The sequence below is a fragment of the Platalea leucorodia genome (genome assembly GCF_965183815.1).
Source record: "Platalea leucorodia genome assembly, chromosome: Z".
NCBI classification, from domain to species: Eukaryota; Metazoa; Chordata; class Aves; order Pelecaniformes; family Threskiornithidae; genus Platalea; species Platalea leucorodia.
The window spans coordinates 27723304-27746949 of NC_138858.1; positions in this window are offsets into that span (position 1 = coordinate 27723304).

The window sequence follows — 23646 nt, forward strand, 5'->3', positions numbered from 1 at the left end:
CATGTTTTTAGAAAGTTTCTTTCTTTTTTCCTCCACTGATATGCTTTTTGACAAAATGAACAGGCAAGCTATGTACTCACAGTGGTTTTTCCATGTAATTACATTCAGGGTGGTATACTGATGATTATTCACTAGAGATTAAATTTAAGGAAGAAGCATCTCTGACACACTATTCATTATGGCTGTGGGTGCTGCAGTCTTAACTGGGGACAGAAGAGAAAAACAGACTCCAGAGCTTTGTTTCGTCCCATGACATACCACAACAGATCTTGCCACCTTAGGATTATGTGCTACATAGGACAATGACAGACTATGACAAAAAGCTAACTATAAGGGAAGTGCATAAGACTAGTCCATTAAAATTTGATCAAAAAGTTAAAATAATGATAATTCTTAATATGTTTTATATGTTGCAATTGTCAGACATTATTCAATCATATAATGATGTTTAGCTGCACATATAGAAATATCTTGTCAGAATGCTTGATTTTGTATGCTGAATTAGAATTCAACAGACTTCTCAGTACTCCAAAAATAATCAGGTAAGAACTAAAAGAATATCTGGCAGTCAAACAGATGAATGTGTCCCCCGCACAATAAATTCAGAGAACTCTGTACATGAACAGACCTGTGTATGCCAGTATAGGACAACACTGTATGCTCATTCAAGTTAAATATCAGCTCTCTGCTACATAGAGGTGTGAGACCCTATTACATCACATATGGTAGCACACATCTGACAAGTGAAAACTATTCCTCTTAAAAAAGCATTCACTACTGTAGTATTTATTGTGTTTCTTCACTATTACAAAAGAGAATGTATTTTAGTGAAGGTCTTTCCTACCGTAGGTATGCTTCTGAAAATGTCAGAAGATTTGAAAACTGAAAGTCAGTTACACCACTTAGAGCAGTAACTGGAGCAGTTCAAAGTTGATGATATGTGTGTATGTGTGAATATGAATGAGAAGGTCTCCCTGACGCCACCCTTCACTCACTTGGTCTGTCTAATAAATCAAACTTAACAGTGTCGTGTTTGGTGTACGTCACTTCTTCTTGTGCCATCTTTTCACATCACCACTAAAACTGGACAAAGTAAGAATTGCCACTACTAGAATGAGGCTTCTTTGGAATCTTTCATTAAGCCTATCCATCTGTGTTCACAGGAAAACTATGCTGCCTCTGGTTTAGAGATATAAAACCTGTTTAGCCTCCATGTATTTGCTGTTATTGTATGATGGTGCACTATAATACTAGTCACATATTGTATTACAAGTAACCTCGGTCACTTATGACAGGTCTGGAAGAAAAAATCTCTACTTACTGTTGTGTTAGCCAAGCACAAATTAGTAAAACTTCGCCTCAATCTCCTCCACTCCTGACGCACAATAAGGCCTGTGTCTATACTGATGCAATGACTTAAGCATTCTCCAGAAAATTCACATGGCATAGTAGAAGGAGAAGAATGGACAAAGAACTGTGGTAAGGCAAGTTGAGGTCTAAAAAGATGGGGAGCATTAATTGATTGCTATTCATGGCAATGAGTAAAAGTAGCTATCAGCTCCTATCAGCTTATATGGGAAGGCACAAAAGCATTCTAAAGCTGCCATGTATTCTCCACAGTCCACACATTAAAACTGAAGTGAAGGTTTTTGTTGAATGAGGAGGCATCTCCTCTTTGGGTGCAAACGTTGCCCAAACAGAGTGTTCATACTGTGCAGATATTTGTGCAGCATACAAAATCCTAAATTAAACCTGAGATAGGCACTTCATTATTATTATTATTAGTCTTGGGAAGTTTAATACCCATGGCAATTTCCTGTGAAGCTGATGATTGTTTCAGTTGATTTTCCCACTGAAAAATAAAACTGATAATCTAATTGTGCTGAAAAAGTACTGCAAACTGGTATGCCATTTGTTGTTTGACTCCATACACACAGATGTAGAATGGGTAAGGACACATGACAAGTTTCAGTTTGATGAAACAAAATCAATCTTCTTTTGTTGAAAGTCTAAAATAAAAGACTGACTTATTTTTTTAACCTCCTTATTATGTGCCTGAAGTTGAGATTTACACTTTCATTATAATTTTGCTTTATGGCACAAAATGTTGTCAGGCCCAGCACAAGAGCTAGAAACATTCTCTCCTCAAGCATCCATGGGGAACTCCTACTGTTGCCGATGAGCTGTGAGAGGTGCATTGGACATCAGATTCAGAACCTGAGATTTCCCCTCCAGACTTTGTTTAAAAAGACAGCTTATTTTGCTTTTGTAGTTTGTGATGCTGCCTAAGAGGCTGGATAATGACCTTCTACTGCACACCATTCAAAAAGGACATTTGTGTCTCCCTGAAAACTGTAAGGTTAGCAGAGCCAATAAAGAACTGAAAAACACAGTAATGCCAGATAACTAAGAAGTCCCCTAAAGCAAAGACTGACAAGTAAAATGGATTCAATTTCTCAATAAAAACAGACAGATTGTGGTCAAGACTAGTGAGTCTCCCAAATCAAGAAGTACTAAAGCATAATCATCACACAAATATCTACTTTGAGTGAGAGCCATATTAGCTCTAAATATGAGTTCTTTGCAAACAAATGGGAGAGGAAAAAAAATCACTGCTTTGAAAACAATGTATGTAGCTTACATAGAAGTGTATGTAGCTTACAGTAAGTATATACAGAGGCCCAAATTACAGAGAACTGTAAATCAGAACAAAATCAGTACATGTCAGAAACCAGCATGGAATAAAAAACCAAAAGCTTTGGAAAATCTGAAGGAACGTAAGAAAAGTTCCACCTGTCCATACAAAATAGAAAAGAAAATACTTTTAAGAACAAAAATTGGCTCAGATATATTCATGTCCAAACTATGTCTTAAATTATAGGTATGCCTGGAAAGAAGAACAGAACCACTTTGGCCTTCTAAATCAGTGTATTGCTGCTTTATTCTAAGCCAGTCATCTATTTTTTGAAATGGCTACATACCCTTGTGACACAAAGAGTTAAAAACATTATTTCTCATTGTTCTCTGAGATTTGGTTTTAGCTCTGCAAGATGCATCTTTCCTTTTAAAAGGAGACTAAACACCCCGAATTTGGAAGGACAACATACTACTTGAGAGAAGAAAACAAAGCTGGATTTACAGCTGCGATGGGCAGTGTGGGGAGGATTCTTATCATGCTGTCAGGATGCAGTGTTTATTTTCTTCATTTACCAGTTGAAGGGTGACCTGCTCACTCTACATTTTGAAATGATATGGTATCTTCTGAGAACAGTGGAACTTAACAAAACGTGAGACTGCTCCTTATTGCTCTGGAGTGAAAATGAACAATGGAGACAAAAATGAACCAAATAATAGGCACATTTATGATCTCTATTCATCTGAAAATCTTTTATTGTTTCTACTTAAGACATAAAAGTTTGGATTCAGCAAGTAATGTTCTTAACTAATCTTTCTACTAACCTTCTACCAAGAGTGAATTCACCTCATCTAACCTTTGTATCTACATTTGCATTTATACTGGTTGTGTAAGTTTTCTTTGCGGTTAACTAAGCAAGGCAGCGTCAACTGTAAGGTGATTCCTCATATTTCACGTAGACACTTTTCTCAGGATGTAATTGCCATCCTAGAGATACCTGCTTCTCTCCATTAGATACTGAGGGAACCCAGGCAACTAGATTAGACTGGCTAAAGTCTGGTTAACTCTTTATCATCTGGTATGTGTTGGTGAATCAGGAGTCACCCAAGTGTGTCATTCTACAACTAATTAAAAAGTTAGAGATTACTTTATCCATGACATAGCTTGTTGAAGATCTTAGCAGAAGCAGGAAGCTTTAACAACTGACAAAAAGAGGTAACATTGGCAACAATTCACTGTTAATTTTTGAATTTTGTTTGCTTGCAATTGTTGCCAAACTATGCAGTTATTTTGTGTACCAGACCTTCATATTTCTAGGGGACATCTGTCCATGGCAACTAACAGCCCTTCTTTCTTCAGCCTACATACAACCAAACACTTTGTTTCTTTTTCAGAGTTTATTTTATTTTGTCCTCATTCCTGACTTTCTATTACTATTGAATACGACGAAAATGAACACTCTGAAAGTATGAGGTTGCTATACCTAAAAAATATCATAGTCTTATGAAATATGTAACAAGACAACTAAAATTAAGAAGGGCATTTAATTATTTCAAAATGAAGATATGGAAAAGCTATTTTCTGTGCAATTATCCATAATCACATAACAGTAGCAGTAGCTGTATGAACATTTTTCAGTGTTAAGTAACAAGGACCTGATCTCCAATTTCTTTCTTCTAAACCTCATTTTAAAATGTCATGAGTAAGTCATAAGTAATAGATCTGAAAAGAGTCTTCCAGCTACTCACTTTGTTATCACAGAATTGTAGAATCATTTAGGTTAGAAAAGACCTTTAAGATCATCAAGTCCAACCATTAACCCAGCACTGTCAAGTCCACCACTAAACCATGGCCATAAATGATTCTTGAATCTTCCTGAACTAAGAGGGTATAACCATATCATTTCACAAACTGCATTGTTGTTTTGGTTTTTTTTTTCATTTCTGTCACTTCCATGTAATGGAATTCTAAAATATTTCATTTGAATAAATATGCAAATATGACTCATGACTTGCACAGTAAAGGTAGGCCGTAGCCATAAATTAGACAAAAAATCTAAGCTAAATGTTACGTGGAACACAGAATCCCGTTGGTTATGCAAGGGGGAAAATGAACAGTTTTACTGACTTAGATAATCTAAGATATGATGTAAGGATAAACAAAGCAATTTTGAAGAATTATTCCTGTTGCCAAGTCACAGAGAATAGATGAACAGAGCTGCTATTAGCGTCAGAGGTCATTTAATTTGCACCTTAGAACTATACTTGCAGCCTAGGTAGAAAGGCTTTTGTCATATGTTTATCTGTATGCTATATAAAAATATTTTAACTAAAATACTTTATAAATATCCTTGTATAAACTTGAACTGTTTCCACAGACAGAAAGGGGTTGATGCAATGCTGTCATTTTCTACCATCTCCTTGGGATCAAAATGCTATTAAATAGTTCAAAATACACGATGACATTGCATTTATAGAGAGGGAGGAAAGGTCCTGTCATCATTTATCAGTCAGTGGAAACATGAATGCAAAAACCGAAATTCAAACTTTTAAGATCTTAGTAACTTGACATCCCAAAGTCTCACCCCACATTTAGTGAGACCTAAGTCACCCAGCCCAAAGCGGATTCTAATGTGGATCTATTCTTTGAGGAACTGGACAACACCTATTCAAAAGTTGAGATATCAATATTCCAAGAAAAGGAATTCTGGATTTATAAATATCCTGAACGGTCATAGAAAAGGAGCAGAGAAGGTGGAGGAACATGCGTTTTCATTCTTGCTTTCTAAAACTTGCATTGGTAACTAGCCAAATTGGATTTTTATAATTTTTGGTCAACACTTACATGTTTTTATTTCACAAGATGAGCAATATATAACCATGTATATTGCTGGTAGCTCTTTCCAAATGTTTTGAATTCTGCTTTTGAGTACATGTTCTCAAAAGGTTGTACTTTCTTTTTTACTTGGTTTGGACAGATTAAAACTCAAGTCTTCAGTTCTGATGTGCCACAGGACTAATAGCTGATAGGTATAAGTTTCCTATGGCTTCAAGATTGATCCTGTGAAGACATATGCAGCTAACTAATTTTATGCACAACAAACCTACTTGTGCATAAACTAAATATATGCATAAATGTTTGCAAGTTCTGGGCCTTAGCCAATGCCACAAACTAGCTTGCAATGTATATGAACTGTTCAAAGATTCCTCATACAAATACAAATCTTTTTTCATTACTCTATTTGGAACTGATTTGTAAATACATGGTTTGTCAGAAATAGCAGCATTTAGCTCTGACAGGTGAGGCAAGCAATTAACCCAACAAGTCATTCCTCCTTGTGAATGTTTTCTGGTAAAAGAGCACAATTTAAGACATGACTTACCATAATTTATTAACTCCATCAAAAGAGAAATAACTGTATAGCTGACCTTACTAAACAATGTGGGCAAAAAACTCTGGGTAGCAAAAAAAGGAATTAAGATGCAAGTAAATGAAAAGCAGGCATCACTCCCTTTTCTCGTTTAGATCAAGATGCTCAGGATATGTAAGAGATGTCATGCAGTATGGATTTTCTGAGGCAAACAGATCCCCTCTCCCCTTCCCCTGCCCTCCCGCCACTTTGCAGTGTAGCATTGCCTCTTTTCAAACACTTATAGTAATGGCTGCTGGCTGCATCTCCTCTTCTATCCATATTAGAGTTTCACCCAAGCTTGAAGGTTAAAATAAGCCTGACTCTCAGATCTATTTCTATCTAAAAGTAAAATCAGTTCTAAGGACAACTAATTTATCTTTTTTTTTTTTTTTTTCCTTTGTTTAGGCCTTATCTCACTAAAATAACAAATGTTCTCACTATCTGTAAATATTTAACAAAATATATATATATGTACCTAGATCTTTCTTGATTACAAAAATACTTTGTTGGTATTCTCTAAGGAATCTAAAGAAATCACATTTTGCTCCCAAAGTCCACAGAATTTCAAAGGGATGGGAATAACTGTGTTTTGAAAATGCCCAAACAACTAGTTATTCAGATATTCAGCCAAAAAAAACCCAGACATTATGTCAAAATATAAAAAATAAAGCCATGATCATAAATCTCTCTTTTTCTAAAATACTGAAACAGCATTGAGATTCCTATTCAAACTTAGAAATTTTTCCAAGGTAATCTGTCCAAGGATCCCAACTAGCCGTATACAAAAAATCTGTCTGATGTTATGTCACAGAAGAAAATTGTAAGAAAATACTTTTTAAAATACAACATAGATGAAACATTCTAGGCTCAATCCCAGAGGTGCAGAGTGGAGTGACACATATCACAAGGTATACCGCCAGTGATCATAACACAGGCCATAACAGTGTTTTGGCTTCATATGTCATATAGCACATCTAATAAACCAAGCGTCTCCAACTGTAAAATACTGAAGAATAAATTACTGGACTATCTTTCCATTTCCTGTGGTTCCCCACATTGCTTTTTGTAGTTCCCCCAACTGCTTCTCTGTTAACCAATACTTTATTTTAATAATCTGTTTTTGTTGTTATAAACATCAGAGTTTTTTAAAGAAGGTTGATGTGACAGCCCTTGGCATTATTTTGAGCTCTTGAAAATTACAAATATTGGGTTTTGCCCATATGACTTGCCACGTCTAACTTTTATGAGTAAGATCAACATGAAACAAGGTCTCACAGATTAGTGATTCAGCAACACTGGTACTTCATCTAAGTTACTGTTGTGGCTTAACCCACAACTTAGTCGGCAACTAAGCACCACACAGCTGCTTTCTCACCCTCCCCCCCGTCCCCCCATGGGATGGGGGAGAGAATTGGGAAAAAAAAGGTAAAACCCGTGGGTTGAGATAAAGACAGTTTAATAGGACAACAAATGAGAGTAAAATAATAATAATGATGATAAAAGAATATACAAAACAAGTGATGCACAATGCAATTGCTCACCCCAGGCTGACCAATGCCCACTTTGTCCCTGAGCAGTGATCGCTGCCCCACAGCCAACTCCCCCCAGTTTATATACATATATGATGTCACATGGTATGGCATAGCCCTTTGGCCAGTCAGGGTCAGCTGTCCTAGCTGTGCCCCGTCCCAGCTTCTTCTTGTGCACCTGGCAGAGCATGAGAAGCTGGAAAGTCCTTGACTAGCATAAACACTAGTTAGCAACAACTAAAATGTCAGTGTGTTATCAACATTATTCTCATCCTAAATCCAAAACAAAGCACTGTACCACCTACTAAGAAAATTAACTCTATCCCAGCTGAAACCAGGACAGTTACTGAAGTTATTCTTTCAAACAAATGAATGTAAAATTATATTGGATGAATGGTCTTGGAACTCCTGAGTTATGAAACAAGCTGATGGTACCTGGAAAAGGAGAAGAAAAAGGATATTCTGCATGGATTTCTGAAACTGTGTGCATTAAATGATTTTAACAATAAATGTATGTCCTTATGTGGTCCACACAATAAAAAATGAGCTGTGTTACATGAGTTTGTACACATTCCCTAATGAACCATTAATGATTTGGCATAAGATAATTCTTTCATTAAAATAGTTAAAGATGGAGACAAGACCTGTAATTTTGAGAAGAGAACTAAGAGACAAGAAATTCTAACTGTCTCTCTTAGCTTCAGCTTCTTGGTTGCTCTATTTATTATGCATTTTAGGTTACTATCTTGTTATGAGGATTAACTGATTACTTTTTGGTTTGAAGAAAAAGAAAAGCCATGGAGGTCAGGAGTATCACAACAGTATTTTTCTAAAAATATCATCACTTGAATTTTTCAGACCAAATCATACAATCAAGGCAATGTTGCCTGCACAAGACCTCTAGAAGACATCCAAGGTAGTCTCCTGATCATAGTAGGCCAACTTTACAGCAGGCTAGCTGTGGATACATCCAGATGAATTCTGGACATCTCTCAATGTGGAGATTCTACAAACTCCCCTGGGCAGCCCATTCTAGTGCTTCATTAACCTTAGGGTGAAGAAGTTTTTCCTAATCCATAATCTGAATCTCCCAAATTGCGATTTGTGGTCATTACTCCTTGTTATACCACCTGCTACTATCAAAAAGAATTTGACTTTATCTTTCTAACAACTCCCTTTCATGTTGTTGCAAGCTGCTATTACATTTCCCCTGAGCTTTCTCTTCAAACTAAACAAGCCCCCCTCCCTCAATCTCCATCCACAGATCACGTGCTCTAGGCCCCTGACCATCATTGTTGCACTCTACTGGGCCTCCCCTGAGTTGCTCTGCATCTGTTTTGCACAGGGCATCCAAAACCAGACAGAGTATTCCAAGTGGTCCAGTCTCACCAGTACTAGCTGTAAAGGAATAGTAACTTCTCTCGACCTATTTGCTACGTGCCTTTTAATGTAGACCAATGTATATCATTTGACTTATTTGCACTGAGATCACACTTTTGGCTTAAATTCAACTTGGCATTAGTTGTGACCGCCATTTCGGCTACTACTCAGCCGCTTGGTTCACAGCCTGTACTTATGTGCAAGGTTATTCCATCCCAGATACAGAACCCTTCACTGAATTTGATAACGTTTCTGTTCAAGTTTCTCAAGGACTCCCTGGAGTATAGCTTTACCACTAGGTATGTAGGGCACTCCCAGCTAGTATCATTCACAGATTTGCTGAGAGTGTATTTTGTCTCATCATCCAGGTCACTGGTGAAGACACTGAACAATGCTGGCCCCAGCACTGGCCCCTGGAGTACTTGCCTTGCTACTTCGCGGCTGCTGACAAGATACCGAGCCGTTGAGCTCAGTGTACAGCCAATTTTCAATCCATCCAGCAGTCCACTCGTCCAGACATGCTTTCTCAGATTCCAAATGATAATGTTGCGGGTGTTGGTGTCACAAGCCTTACTAAAACTGAATATTTTTAGAAGTTTTTACATAACTTGGAAATATCAAAAGAAAATCCATGTTTGGAGCTGAACATTGCTTTTTTGATATTGTAATGCAAGTCAAGTGCCTAAAGTCAGAATATGGGCATAGCTGCTTGAGAGTATGTGTTTGTTGCTCAACAGAATGTGAAGAAGAGACTTCAAGGATAGTAGCAATCATGAGTACATGAACAAGGTGTACCTTAATGCTGCATCGAGGTAACAGCTGCGATCCTGAAGCAGTTAGCTGATGGCTAGCTAGCTGGTGATGTTTGTTTCTGAGAAGACTGAAATTATTGCAGATGGATTTTGAGCTTGCTTTAATAGTAAAAGGTAGAAGTAATGTGCTTTATGGTTAAAACTAAACCGTTATTTTACCTACTGTAATCCAGGCTAGCAGAAGGAATATGGTACAGTATTTAGAACCAGCGTTGTTCTATCTCATGTATTTTGATATTGATTTACCAACTATATCTCAGCTAAATTGAGTACATAACAATGTTATTTTTTACTGGCTACACAAGTCACTTTATCAGGTTCACATCAACAGCTAGCCTTAGTTATTTCTTTGATTATTGTAAATTCACCTTGCATTTCATAATTTCACCTTGCATTTCACCATTCCTTCAGAGGAAACAAATTTAAACCAAACAGGCTTAAATCTCTTCTGGCTGTACTACTGAAAACCTGAAACACTTCAACTGAGTTTAATAGAGTTTGTACCTACCTTGTTTGATGGACCTGATCCAAGTCTTTGGATCAGAGATTGAGTGTTCTCAGATCAGGATCTTTTTTTTTTTATCAGCCTGCAAGAGGAAGTCTGAGCTTGGAGTTTATTAGGTATTTCCTTAAAAGACTCAGTCAAACCAGCGAACACAGTGAACCCTTCAGCAACATCCAAAATACCCAGGATTTCTTCTTAGCTCCTGAGCCCAAATGCCTGTCACAGTCACAGTACCATCAGATATCAGGGATACAAACCCCCTTCTCCTCAGACATTGCCTTCTATGGAAAGGAAATGTGGATGTGTGTCGGAACAGATCCATGACATGGCTCAGACTGTCAGGACTCCAAGACTTGCCATAGCACGTACCTAACATTCAGCGAAAAAGTATTCATTGTATTTTCATTTCCTTTGGGCAAAGGCCCTAATGTTTTCTTTTTCTTTCTTAAGTGTAAGTGATTTATTCCAAAAAGCCAGTGCACCACAAAAGTAGCCCTTGAGAAACAACTCAGAGTTCACAAGGTTGCAGCGTCATACTGCAAATCTAACCTTACTGTAATGCTCACTTAGCCCTATCCTTCTTCTTCCTTCTGTGCCACAATAGACAATAGTAAGTATGTGGGTAGAAGGAATCACTTGAAGTTGGCAGTTTGTTATAGTTCTTGAGAGCTGCACAGAATTCTCTCTGAGTCACTGTGTCAGGACTACATTTCTCTCAGCCGCAGAATTGCTCTCAGGAAACTGGAATCTCTTCCCTGTCCTGCAAAGGAACGTACTTCAGACCAAAAAAAAAAGGAACACTAATATCTGTAAGTGGCTCAGACTAGAAGAAAGTAACATAAAGAAGCAGATATCTGAAAATCGCATTAGCTCTTCTTATCTCTTACCGTTCTAAGATCTCTTATCTTTCTTAGATTACAAAGAATACTTTATCTACTTCAAGTTATAGTCTTAGGGTGGCAAAAGGTGTTTATATTACACCATGGGCATCCATATCCAAATTATGATGTCCCTTAAAACTCACCATAAAAACCTGGAGGCCGGCGAGTTTTCTCATAGTTGTCAGGACTCTGAATTTCTGCTACTGGGCAACTACAGAACCAGCTAAGGACTGGGTATGCTCAGTTTATCTCATGCTAAGCTCAAGAATCACATAGAAGGAATTTTCCACATAGCTTACCTCTGGGGTCCAAAGCCTACCAGTAGTGCTTAGAAAATGACAAACTGTCCCACAAAACACAGTCAAAAAGGCATAATACCCTGCTTCTCATCCTCTACTACCAAATGAAGTGCTCATTCAGAAGCTGGAAGAACTATCTTGAAATGTCTTCTGTCTGGACATAAACCTTTCTCTTAGAAATGTAGCCTAAGCATAGGTTTGTACATTAGCCTTATGATACTCTTAATAAGTTAGCAAGATATCTTCATGAATACCATGTCTACACACCTGATGTTCCCTAAGCAATGTTACAGGAAGAGAGAGCATCTAACTTGGGGGCTGAATCTGAGGACATAAGGCATTTAAAATTAGGTTAAAGTCTTCAGTAGCGCAGCACCAGCACAAAAGCAGACCATGCTAGCAAAAGACTGTGAAGGTGCCCTAAGCATACTTGAAAGTCTGATTGTAAGATCTATGAGCCAGACAGACTGGTGAAGCCTGAAATTCTCCTGCTTGTACTGTTAACTGCTTCACCTCCAAAGTTCTCATTGCTTCAGCTTCTTAAATACAAATTAGAGACCAGGAAAGAAATAAAAAATGCATGGGGCTTTTAAGTGAGGTTTTGTTGACATCATTCCATAAGAAAAGCTTGTGGAGAAAAATGGTTTTGGAACCAAGCATGTGCAACTTTTATGGAATAAATCTGATGTACAGCAGCACTTGATCTTCTCACATAGTTTGGTTCCAAATGTTAGAATTTATGACAGACTCATAAACCAGGAAAATTCAGTGTGGTTTCCTTAGGATTATAGCACTTAATTTCCACGTTTCACCTATTGACTTCTTAATTCATTCTTGTCAGTGACATTTCATTACATAGTGCACACATGATTAGAACTAGAAAATCAATTCCAAGAACCCATATCCCCTTTTCACACAGGGGATGAAATTATTTCTTTTTAAATAAATCTACAATGAAATCAGGAAAATACTGGCTTTAAACAGGAGAAAAAGTAATAAATAGTTGAGTTTCAAAGAGGCCTTGTGTTTAGTGGATATATTCACTTGTAAAAATGTGAGGAGCATGAATCTAAAGCTTTAGCTCTAATTGTCTGTCTGATAAATTACACAAACACACAGCCAAATAGAATGAATGACCCCACAGACAGTTGGTGCTTGGTACCAAGTTAACATAGTAAGTCTGCAGAAGCCTGTCTTATCTTTTTAGTCCATCATATTTCTGTTTTCCTGAAGTCCATGGTTGTAATTCTGTTGTTAACCTTGTTCACTTCTCTCAGTATCTTAAACTCTACATTTCATGATGGCTAAAGCCAAGACTGCCATGACCTTCACACTCCCAACTAGTTCTTTCTGAGACTAATAGATCCAGTGGAGCATCTTCCCTAGTCAGCTTGTCCATCAAGAAATTAATTAAACACACTCCAGTAATCTCCTGGATTGCTTCTGCCTAGCTATCTTTCAGTGGGTTTGGAGTAGCTCATATTTCTCACTAGAATCAGAGCCTGCAGCTGTGAGTTGTCTTCCAGTTGTCTAAAGAAAGCTTCACCTACTTCTTATTATTAGGTTGTCTGTAGCAGACACCCACCATGAAGTCACTCTTGTTGACTCTTTGATGCTCCTTTACCCATAAACATGCAATTTGAGCTGCTTTGTGCCTTTGAGCAACTGCAAACCCTCCTCCTTGCTTTCCTGATCTGTCTTAAAGACTCCACATCCATTCATCACAACGCTCTATTCAAGCAAACTATCTCACCATGTCTCTGTGATCCCAATCATAGTTCTGCAGCTGCACCTGGACTTCCGTGTGTTTCCCATGCTGTGTGAACTGATGCACAAGTGTCTGAGATAGGCCTCCAGTCACACTGCTTTCTCAGTGGAAATACGAGAGCCTCCGTCATGCTCCCTTCCCAGGCACTTCCTCACTGCCTCTCATGCCTCCCTACACTTCTCTTCAGGCTTTGGTCAACATTCCCCAGCAAACCTAGATTAACGTCTGTCTTCCTTGCTGGCAAAGATGCTCCTGCCCTGTCATGTTAGTCCATCTCTCCCCCGTGGTTTTTATTCTTCAGAGCGAAGCAAGTAGTTTTCAAAGACAAAGCCTTGCACGTGACATCAGGTGTGCAACCAGGCATTGACCTGCCAGATGCCTTTCTGCTCCACTCAAAATCAAGAATGTGAGGTGTAGGAATAAAGAAAAGTAAAGACAAAGACGTTTTCAGCAAAACATGTTATTTTCCCTCGGTTATTTCTTTGTCACAATGTGCTACCCAGCTTGCCACCATTGCATTTTGTGTTTTCTGTGCATCTTCAAAATTACCTATTAATTTTTGCCTGTTTGTAAATTTTTTTATGGCAAACACTCTAGTGGGAAGATTTTTTTTTCAAAGTACAAAAACAGAAAATGAAAATAAGAAAGCTAGAAACTTCAGAGCTGTGATCTGTATTGAAGAAAAAATCCACAGGATTTTGAGAGAAAAAATGTCAAATCATGATTGTTAATGAAATAATGTTAGTGAATCAAAGGTTGCCTGTCTTTCAGAAAACAAGGCTGAATCCAACCAGTTTTCTTAGGTCTGCTCTGAATATGTTTAAACAGCACATTTTAAAGCAGAAATCTTTGTACAAAATTCTTCTTTATTATACCTTCTGTAATAACTTTAAGTGTAACATCAAGGAAGAACTGGGTGTTCTTAGCATTTTTTTTATTTTTTTTTTTCCTAAGCTGACTCTTCCAAGATATTTGCTTTCTCCTGTGCCAGTATGTGAGTTCTTAACCTAGAATTAAAATTATTACCTCATTTTTATCAAAATATGTTTTTGGAGAGTGAGAGAAGAGATATTGGTATAGTTTAGAAATTAAGTAAGTACCTGATAGTCTGACTAGGGATATGCCCAGGCTGGTAAAAGTGTTTAACAAACTGAGGTTATACTGTGTGAGAATAAGCTGCCATTTCCCAGGTGATATACTCAGTGTTATGATTTTTACACTTTCCTGTAACAATACTTAATCAATGTTCTCTTTCAGTCCACATGTAAGGCATCAGTGAATCATTACTTTGAGAGTGAATACCAGTTTTACCTGAGCTGCATCTGTCAATAGTTTACTCTGGATAATTTCACTGAAGCAAAACAGAATAAAAATTTCACATTCAAAAAACAGATTGAAGCCAACATGCCCAGCCTTCGAAAGACAACGAAGAAAAACACTATTAAAAAAAATAATCCCTGCCTGCTTGCAGCATTGGTGACACAGCAATTCAGGCTGGATAAGAAAAGCCTCCAACTAACTTAAATGAGTACCCACTTGTATATGGGAGAGCAGTCTTTAGGCATCAGCAGTGGGAAAGCTTGGAAGCACAATATTGAAGGTCTGAAAAAAAGAGGATCAAATAGAGGAAAATGAGACGAATTTAAGAAGAGCTACTATACTTCCAAAAATGCAGTGGAGTCTCAGTGTGCACCCAATCTGGGAACACCATGTGAGCCCCTAAATTATGTCTACTGTCTTGTGAATATTTCCCTTTCCTTTTGCCTTTCTTATTCTCTTTGCTCCACTATGACTTACCCATCATGAGGTGCTGCATGTTTTACTTTTCTACATCAATCAAGACATTAGTCTTAGCTCAGGTCTCTATTGATAGAACATAAGAAATGTTTTCATTCCACATTATCAACATGAACATTATTTAATAATACAATCAGAAATAATATTTTCAGAATCTTTCTCCACATCTGTTAATAACTACTCAGATCACACAGCAAGGAAAAAATCACACTCTACCTGCTATGTCTCAGTTGTTTAGGACCATTCTTGTCTCTGAAAATGTTAGAAAAAACCAAGAAACTTCTCTAAACCTTTTTGTGGATAATGTGCTAAAAAGAAAAGACCTAATCAGGTAAAAAAATGACTCTAAAGAATTCACCCAGCAATACTGTTCCTATTAGTTCATCTGTATACTTCAGTTAAATTTCTCAATGTTTTCAGATTAGTCCTTTACTTTTGATCTGTCCTTAAGGACTAATTAAAGTAATCAGACTGTTTAGCTTGCCCCACATTTAATACTCTTTCCCACATTGTAAATATAACTAATTCTCCTCAGTTTTCCTCAAACTAAGGAATACCAGTGCTTGCAAACTTCTCTTGTAGGTCTTACTTACTAAACAAATCTTTACTACTCTATCTAAATGCACAAGAAAGTCTTACACTTTGAATATTCAAAGAAGAGTAAGCATGACTCAGCAACCAGCATTCCATCAAAATCTGTCCACAAGAGATCACTGGTCCCAGATTTTTTAAAGTCCAAATACCCTGTGAATACCACTGCCTTACTTTTGCTAAGTTCAAATATATAAAAATCATAAACCATGTATTAATGATGGAAATGATGGAAAACCCTAAAACTGCATTTACACAGTCTAACAGGCATTCTGCATGCACAACTGCTTGCATTTTTATTTTAAATTGTACACTGCTAATCTCAAATTAAATCTAAACTCACATGCATGAATAACATATGAAATGCATGCACATAAAGAAGAGTAAACCCAAGCATTACGTGCAGGACAGTTGAAAAAATAATTCTATTTATTACCAGTATGGCTTCTGCTGGAGTACCATGTTGTATGCTGCACATAGTACCAGAAAAAAGATGTGACTTCTTCAGAAAATAAAGCTCAAAGAAGAGTATCTTGGATGATCAGAGCCTTAATGATCAGAGGAAAAATGACATAGGAGGGAAGACTGAGAACTGGATTGATACAGTCGAGAGAAGACTGAGAGGATCAGGATAACAGTTGTAAAATACGCAAAAAAGTTTTCCACAATGAAATAAGTTTCTCCATGGCTCTATGAAACAGTCAAGAAGTAGCATAGTAACTGTAGTAAGTAAGGTTATCTTAAGCATCAGCAAAACCTTCTCAAAGGTAAGACAGTGAAGCACTGGGACACATTGCCTAAGACTGCGAAAGTTTCATGACTGCAGGATTTTTGAAAAACATTTTATTTATACAATTATTTATCAGGAATTTTCTACATAGCATTTATCTTACTTTGGAGCAAGGTGATGCTAAAATTTATCTCCTGAGGTCCTTTCCAGTTCTGCTTAGCAAGTTGAGATATTTCCATCACTACCATTAAGAAAAAAAAGAGCAAACCAAATCACTAGAGAGACAGGTACAAAATTTTCCATTTAAATGAAAACAAAAACAAACAAAACCAAAACCAAAACCAAACACAAACACAAACACAAACACAAAAACAAACAACCAAACCCACACCTTTTTAGTGTGAGGGTAGCCAAACCCTGCAACAGGGTGGCCAGAGAGGTTGTGGAGTCTCTGTCCTTGGAGACATCTTAAACTCTATTGGATACAGCCCTGAGCAACCTGCTCCAGACGACCCTACTTGGAGCAGAGGGTTGGACTCCAGAATCTCTGTAGACCCCTTCCAACCTCATCCATTATGTGTGTGACGTGATTAAATGTTTCAAATATACTTAATCCAATGATTCCCATCTGTCACTCAGGCTGTGGCCAAGACCTTGATCCAGCTTCTTTGCAGTTAGTAGTCTTACAATTTATTTATTCTAGTTTTTGTTATAACTCAGGCTGTCCTGTTTCTTAGAGAAACCACATCAAAAGAAGGCTTGGACAAAGGCCTGAAGTAGCAGTAATTGCAGTCTTACAAATCAGTTCTTACCTTGGTCAGAAGGGAAGCAACCCAACCATCTGGGTATTCAACCATGAATTTGAGAACAGAATGTCTATTAAAAGTATGCAAATACTCATCTAAGCTGCTATCAGACACAAGAACTCTGTTACAGAAGACTCTTCCCAAAAAAAGCACATCATTGCATCCTGTATCATAGAGTTTCTTGTAATCAGTGCGTTTTTCTTCATGATTCTTTTAAATAAACAGCTACTGAAATCTGAACGGAGGTTGTCATTACCATGGAATAACTGCTCAATTAAAAATGTAGATTAAAATAAAGTACTTGTCTTTAAACACTAGTAAATAAAACAAGCATGAATATGTCATTTTGCTAAGTTGTATATAGAAAAATAAAGATTTTAGCCATACAGAACATTTTTTATTTTTTTAAGACATATTGAATATTAACACTGTGCTATTTAGAAACTCTGAAATACATTTATGGTTTCCATGCAAGTATTCTAATAACTCATAATAACACAGAAGCTTATAAACAGGAAAACATTTAAATTCAAGCTAAGCCCTACACTTCTACACTTCATTAAAATATAGGCAAAAATATCTCTTTTTTTTTTTTTTTTTGGCAATAGTCCTGTTGACTGGTAGTCCTATTTAGATAAACACATTAAAAAACTATGCTGATCACCAGATTTTTAATCAGTGCATTTTTCCATATTCTGAAACATACTGTATTTTAAAATAGTCTATATATGAGAATAGGATTGGATATCTTATTTTTATCAGTGGTATGCATTACTGCAGTTTTAGAGCTCTGGATGAGAAGTCAGAATTGACGCAATTGCTGCTATTCTAATAGAAAGTGAAGCCTTTTCACTACCCATGGGAGATGTTGCAAACTGCCTAGGAAAACTTTCTGCAGAGACATGAATATTATGTGTCTCATATACAATATTGCTGAAAAATCAAGAGAAAAGCCATACAAGTCCTTAAAATGTCAAAAAGCACATCTTTTTGTGAAAGACTGCAAAACACCAATTTCTCATCAGAAAGAAAGAAGGGGTATAATCTGATTCATGTTGAGATATATGGAGAAAACATGAACCAAATTCTAAAGCTTCAGACTAGATAATATTAGCCAAATAGGTATGACATTTTAACAGGAAGAATAATTAATGGTTGGAGCAGCTTCAAAAAACGAGGATGAGTTTTCTGTCCTTCACATACTTAGGTTAAGCCCAGACATTGTTCTGAAGATATACTGAAGTTCGCATAGCAATTAATTAAAGGAAGACTCATAGCCTACAGAATGGAGACAGTCAGTCAAGATAACAACAAAGGTACCGTCTGGCTTCATAACCAATGAATGTCTAAACTCTCATGCCTTTTATTGGAAGTTGAGAGTATTTAACATCTTGCCAGGAGTTCAGACCTAATTGGTTTGTCAGCAAAGTATGCGTTCACAGTTTCTTGATACATAACCTTGGACCAGCAAGTTGAAAACATGGGCTCAACAGAGTAAGTGGCAAATCTGCCACAGAACTTAAGAAAATCAGAATTTCTCTGGACTAGTAGCATTTCTCAGTACTGAAAAAAAAAATGCAACTCTCTTTGACTGTTTCCGCTAAGATACAGCCCCCTAGCCTCCAAAAAGAGTTAATGTTGTAATTATCATTAATATAATACACACTTTATTAAGATATCATCTCACTAAAATTGCAAGGTAGTTGTTTTCCAAAGCCTGCAATTATACATTGCCTCCAAGACATGAGTCTAACATTGTTTCTGTTGACAGCACTGGGACTTCAGTTAGGCTTATTAAAATTTTCTGTACCTTATAAATTGTATTCATTTTTAATACTTGGATCAGAAATTGGAAACCATAGTCAAGAAAACCCACACAAGTAGCATGAAAGAATACATAAATGAAAATAAATATGCAAAGTTACATGAGAGTTTGAACTATTTCCAAGCTTCTAAAAGTTTTTCAGAGCATTAACACAACTATGTCTCAGACATACATATTCCTTCAATTGCCTTACAGTATATCTACCATTTTTAAAGCGTATCCCAGATACGTCCATCTTCTTTTACAGATAACTTAAAAGAGAAAGGAACCTTGATGTTTCTGACTGGTCCTGTCATGTTATCAATTTATTCCATTTAATACTAACTGTTTCTCTTAGGCATCTCCTTTCGAAGGCATCCAGAGACCTATCTATTGCTACAGTGGATCTCCAGATTTCATTTCCATAAATTGAGGCAGAAAAATAATTTAACTGAGGACCTGTATGGGTAACAGATTTTTCAATTATTAACTCATGGTTTATATTTACAAAAAAAAAATAAACCAGTTTTCATGTCAACTTACCACCTGCTCTTGTGGGCATCCCTACTTACTAACATGTTATTACCAACTGTATGACTTGATTCTCTTTGTGTCCTTAGTTAACCCTTTGTGTGGGTTTTTACTCAAGAAATTTTTTTTTTTTTCATAACTGATTATTTGTCCTGTCTTTAGTGGAATGAGAAGAATTTGTGGTATTTATTTGCATGGTGGCTGAACTTCCGTGCAGAAGAGCTGAGTTTTGCTAATGATATGCCATTTGTCTTTTGTTCTTCACCTCTTTTTTTTTTCCCTCTCATGCAAAGTCAATGGAAGTCCTAAAGAAGAGAAGTAAAGGAATGCATTAATATTTGACAATTATATCTATATCAAAATATTCATTTAAGGCTACGCTTACTTGAACTGTGAATGTTGAATCTTGAAGAAAACAATCCTAGTGAAAAAAGACATCCAGCTTTTCAAAGGACTCAAGCATAAAAAAGTTTAATTTTTTAAATGGCAGGAGAAACCCCTTTTTTATGCTCTATAACTCAAATCATTTGAAAGGATTTTCTTCCAACTTTCCCATTAAAAATAATCACTTTTGATAAAGAACAAGCAGAAAAATGCCAGGTGAAAAAGTAATTTTGGGGAGGTCATAAATCACTGGAAAAGGTTTGAACAAAACTATTGTCTGACCCATAATTATAGCACTCTGAGGACAATGTTGTACTAAAATAAACCTCACTGCCAAATTATGAGACAAACTTGTTGTTACACTACTGCTGAAATAATTCTTTGTGCAATGCCAGCAGACATAACATTTTTCTTTCAGTGCCCACCCACAGCTACTCAGAAGAGAAAGCACATGTACTGCACTTGTACAATTAGCCAGTCAGATAGATTAGGAGAAACTGTTCAGCTCTACCAGCTAAGCAAAATGGCATTATAAATATGCCTAATAAGGGTATAAATATAACTTTCTGTTCTCTGCATTTGCAGTGAATCTTCATGAGTCCTCTAGCACAGGACAGAATCAAAAGTCAAAAGCAGTCAAGTTACATTGCAGATTTCTTGCCCTTTAAAGGGCAGGGGATAGTATTTGGCATTAAACAGACTACCTGCAAGAATGGTGATTCAAAGTGGAAATTAACTCAGAGTTGTAAAGAAATTATGGACCCATGAGGAGAAACTCATCAGTAATGACAAGTTTACCACAAATAGCTGTGGAGAAGCCACTCCAAGATCTTGCTTTTTCATTTTCTCAAAGAGAATGAGGAATATACCTTCCAATTGCTGAGATGAGAAGAAAATATTTTCTTTCTTTTTCCTTATTCCACTACAACACAAGTCTATCCTGTGCAGAGTGAAATAATCAAAAGAACACATTTCAACAGACTACTATGTGGCCTTAGGTCTCACAATCTGACAGGTCAATGAAGAATTCATATCACCTACTGATAGTTGTTCAGTGCTGCTAGGTTCTGGGTCCTGTTGTCTACCTACTAGAAGACTGTACTTTACTCTATGGACCCCATAAGCTCTCTTAAAATTAGATGTCACAGTGAATATAGATGATAGAGCTGTGTTAAATGCCATTGTAGGGAGTTTAATTCTATAGATCCATAGGGAAGTTACAGCACACATTTATTTACCTTGCTTCATGGGTGTTTTGCTTCCTCTGGTGGCTACACTGTTACCAGGACTAATTATTTTAAAACTAGTTTAATTTACACTGCTGTTCTTTTCACTGCCTCCAATATGAACATACCTATAGTTAAAATACCCTCAGCAGAGTTAGGTCTTTTACTGGCCACTGCATTCTTCCCACTACGGGATAATATAGCTGGAACAAAGAGCAGAAAACCTGTATTGTGTAATAAATTCAGGCTTATGCTGTTGGCTTAGAGAAAGTATTACTATGCTAGTAGGTCTAAGGGCAAGTTTCTCCAGGATATGCTTGATAACACAGCTGTTTAGGAGAATCTGCAGAAGTAAATTCAACAAAATCAGCAAATTCAGCATACAAATAAGACAGTCATTATGTTTCACCTGTTGTCCTCCCTATCCCAAATAGAGAGAAGCAAAGAAACTAGTGTTGTGTTCATATACCAGGGAATGCTGCAATATTTGTTAATAGAACTACTGCAGGGTTACAAATTTTTTTTTTTCTGCTGAATATTTTCAAGGGATCAAAACTGTGGGTTTTTTTTTAAAGCAGTAAGTTGATATTTAGCAAAACAGGGAAGAAATTCCCATGACACTTCCATGTTTAAGGTCCATGTTGATGGACCTTGACGATGATGACGATGATGATGTATGGTTCAAGTTCCTCACTGCTCAGTTAATGCTGGACAAAGTGCTTCTCACTGCTTAGAAGTCTTATTTCCCAGCTGCCAGTTACCCTCCTTCACTTTTTCCTAACCGAATTTGAGTTTCACTCTTACTGAAATTGACTCTGAGCAGTTCCTTTCTTGCCTGAAAAAGCCTCTGCCCCCTGGAATGTGTCTTGAGTTTTTCTGGATGGTTTTGTTAAGGTCTGTATCCAGCCTGTCTTATTTGAGACATGTCCTTTGACTTCACCTTTGAAAAACAGGACTGTCTGCATGAATAGAAACTGACAGGATCAAATCCCTGACATGTAAATTCTTCAAACTTTTGAAGCCAGTAACACTAACTCTATGAATAAGTGTTCAGTAATGTCAGCAGGGAGTTCACAGTCTGACCCAATATCTGCTAAACATTTCACAGGCAAATAAAAGCAAAAGTTTCTTGATGCAGCATTTAAAACCTAAGGTCTACAATGTGACTATGTATAGTACAATTACGATGGGAAAGAGTGAAAAAGGGTCAGAAAGCAAGAAGCAGAGCAGAAACTGCATATTCATTGTTCCACTATCCATTAAAAAAAGCTGCATCTAAGTATTAATCCAGCCCCAAATAAACAAACTGATAAAATAGAGGCAAAAGACCAGACAGGGCTGAGCATTGGTGTTCTCAGTTCTGCCTAGTCCCATGTCAGAAGGGAAGTAATGGGTCTTGGGGCAGACCAGCGAATGTGCTGAAGGGCAAGTTCTTGAGAAACAAAGACCCAAAAGGCCTACACAGATGGAGGAATGTGCCATAGAGTAGAGACAGGAGCCTGACTGGCTAGGGAGTAGCTCTGCAGAAAAGACAGCTAAGATGGTCAACAGCATCCTGAGCTGTATCAACAGGAGCACAGCCAGTAAATCAAGGGAAGTGATTATACCTCTACTCAGCACTTGTTGGACTGCATGTAGAAAACTGTGCCCACTATTGGGCCCCATAATACATGAAAGACTTGAGTCAGCTGGAGCAATTTCAGTGGAGAGCCATCAAGATGGTCTGGGGGCAGGAACACTTGCCCCATGAGGAGAGGCTGAGGAAACTGGGCTTGTTCAGCATGGGAAAGAGAGGGCTTCAGGCAGAGCTAATAGCATTCTTGCAACACCTATAAGAGGCCAGGCCAGTCACAATGGTGCATGCTGGGAGGATGAGAGACAGCATATGCTAAAACAAGAGAGGTTCAGGCTGGATAGAAGGGGAAAAAAATCACTGTGAGGACAGTGAAATGGAACAGGTTGCCCAGAGATGGCTGTGCAGTCTCCATTTTTGGTTGCTCTTTCTTGTACTGGGGACCTTCCCCCAGCACAAGAAAGACATGGATTTACTGGAGCAAGTCTACTGAAAAGCCACAAAGACGATTAAGGAACTGGAGCGTCACTCATACGAGAACAGGCTGAGAGATCAGGGATTGTTTAGCCTAGAAAATAGAAGGCTTGGGGTAATCTTATCAATGTTTATAAATAACTGATGACAGGGTTTAAAGATGGAGCAAGACTACTCTCAGTGGTGCTCAGTGATAGAAAAAGAGGAAATGGGCACAAATAGAAACACAAGAAATTCCATCTGAACACAAGAAAAAACTTTTTTTACTGTGAGGGCAATCAAGTACCGGATCAAGTTGCACAGAGATGCTGTGGACTGTCATTTCCTGGAGGTACTCAAAACCTGACTGGACATGTCCCTGAGCAACCTACTCTGACCCTGCTTTGAGCTGGGGTGAGGGTTGGACTAGGCAATCTCTAGAGGTCTCTTCAAACCTCAACTGGTTTGTTATTCTGTGCAATTCTGTTGAAGGTTGTGTAGTTATGACCAGACTGGATAAATCCCTGAGC